Raw genomic sequence first — 2596 nt, 5'->3', positions numbered from 1 at the left:
TAAAGATGACTGGCGGGTGTCTGTTTCTTCAACTTTAGTTGAATCGGATTTGACTGAGGCGGTCCTTGGAGAAGGTTAAATAGCAATTTGCACATCACCGTTGTGGCTTTGCGTAAGTAAGATGCGATCATACTAGATACCCATAGCAGCCTGATACGTCCATTTTGCATCATGCTTTTATGTTGATATTTATCGCTTTATGGGCTGTTATTACACTTCATGATACATTACTTATGCCTTTTCTCTCTTATTTTACAAGGTTTACATGAAGAGGGAGAATGCCGGTAGCTGGAATTCTGGTCTGAAAAAGGAGCAAGTTTGAGATACCTATTCTGCGCAACTCCAAAAGTAGTGAAAATCAACGAGGAATTATTTTGGAATTTATAAAAAATACTCGACGGAAGAAGTACCAGAGGGGAGCCACGAGGAGGCCACAAGCCTCTCACGCGCGGCCTACCCCCTCACCGCGCCTAGGTGGCTTGTGGGCCCCCTGTTGCCCCTCTGGCTCCCATCTTTTGCTATAAGGAGGGTTTCGTTCCAGAAAAAATAAAGACGAGAGTTTCGGGAGGAGTCGCCGCCGCCACGAGGCGGAACTTGAGCAGAACCAATCTAGAACTCCGGCAGGGTCGTCCTCTAGGGGAAACTTCCCTCCCGGAGGGGGAAATCGTCGCCATCGTCATCACCAACACTCCTCAGCGGAGGGGACTCATCACCATCAACATCTTCATTAGCACCATCTCATCTCCAAACCCTAGTTCATCTCTTGTAACCAATCTCCGTCTCGCGACTCCGATTGGTACTTGTAAGGTTGCTAGTAGTGTTAATTGCTCTTTGTAGTTGATGCTAGTTGGATTACTCCGTGGAACATCATATGTTTAGATCTATAATGCTATTCAATACCTCTCTGGTCATGAACATAATTATGCTTTGTGAGTAGTCACTTTTCTTCCTGAGGACATGGGATAAGTCTTGCTATAAGTAGTCATGTGAATTTGGTATTCGTTCGATATTTTGATGCGATGTATGTTGTCTTTCCTCTAGTGGTGTTATGTGAAAATCGACTACATGACACTTCACCATTATTTGGGCCAAGAGGAAGGCATTGGGAAGTAATAAGTAGATGATGGGTTGCTAGAGTAACAGAAGCTTAAACCCTAGTTTATGTGTTGCTTCGTAAGGGGCTGATTTCGATCCACTAGTTTAATGCTATGGTTAGACTTTGTCTTAATTCTTCTTTCATAGTTGCGGATGCTTGCGAGAGGGGTTAATCATAAGTGGGATGTTTGTCCAAGTAAGGTCAGCACCCAAGCACCGGTCCAGCCACATATCAAACTATCAAAGTAGCGAACGTGAATCACATGAACATCATGAAAACTAGCTTGACAGAAATTCCCATGTGTCCTCGGGAGCGCTTTACCTCCTATAAGAGTTTGTCTCGGCTTGTCCCTTGCTACAAAAGGGATTGGGCCACTTTGTTGCACCTTTTCTACTTGCTACTTGCTATGAATCATCTTACCACACAACTATCTGTTACCGATAATTTCAGTGCTTGCAGAGAATACCTTGCTGAAAACCACTTGTCAGTTCCTTCTCCTCCTCATTTGGTTCGACACTCTTATTTATCGAAAGGACTACGATAGATCCCCTACTCTTGTGGGTCATCAAGACTCTTTTCTAGCGCCATTGCCGGGGAGTGAAGCGCCTTTGGTAAGTGGAATTTGGTAAGGAAACATTTATATAGTGTGCTGAAATTTATTGTCACTTGTCACTATGGAAACTAATCCTTTGAGGAGCTTGTTCGGGGTTTCTTCACCTCAAACAGAAGCACAATGAGTTGCTCCTCAACCTTCTGCACCTACTAAAAATATTGTTATGAAATTCCTTCGGGTATGCTAGAGAAACTGTTGGCTAATCCTTTTACAGGAGATGGAACATCACATTCCGACTTGCATCTAATCTATGTAGATGAAGTTTGTGGTTTATTTAAGCTTGCAGATTTGCCCGAGGATGAGGTCAAGAAGAAGGTCTTTCCCTTATCTTTGGGGGATAAAGCATTGACATGGTATAGGCTATGTGATGATACTGGATCATGGAACTACAACCGATTGAAATTGGAATTTCATCAAAAGTTTTATCCTATGCATTTGGTACATCGTGATCGGAATTATATCTATAATTTTTGTCCAAGCTTGGGGGAGGCTTAAATCAATGTTATATTCATGCCCCAACCATGAGCTCTCGAGAGAAATTATTATTCAGAACTTTTATGCTCGGCTTTCTCATGATAATCGCACCATACTTGACACTTCTTGTACCGGTTCTTTTATGAAGAGAGATATTGACTTCAAATGGATTTATTGGAAAGAATTAAACGCAACTCTGAAGATTGGGTGTTTGATGAAGGTAAGGAGTCAGGTATGAATCTTAAGTTTGATTGTGTTAAATCCTTAGTTGAAACAAATACTTTTTGTGATTTTAGCGCTAAATATGGACTTGACTTTGAGATAGTAGCTTCATTGTGTGAATCCTTTGCTGCTCATATTGATCTCCCTATAGAGAAGTGGTTCAAATATCATCCTCCCTTAGAAGTCAATGT

The sequence above is a fragment of the Hordeum vulgare genome, chromosome 5H (assembly GCF_904849725.1).
Source record: "Hordeum vulgare subsp. vulgare chromosome 5H, MorexV3_pseudomolecules_assembly, whole genome shotgun sequence".
In the NCBI taxonomy this organism is placed as follows: Eukaryota; Viridiplantae; Streptophyta; class Magnoliopsida; order Poales; family Poaceae; genus Hordeum; species Hordeum vulgare.
Note: the sequence above shows the minus strand (reverse complement) of the source record.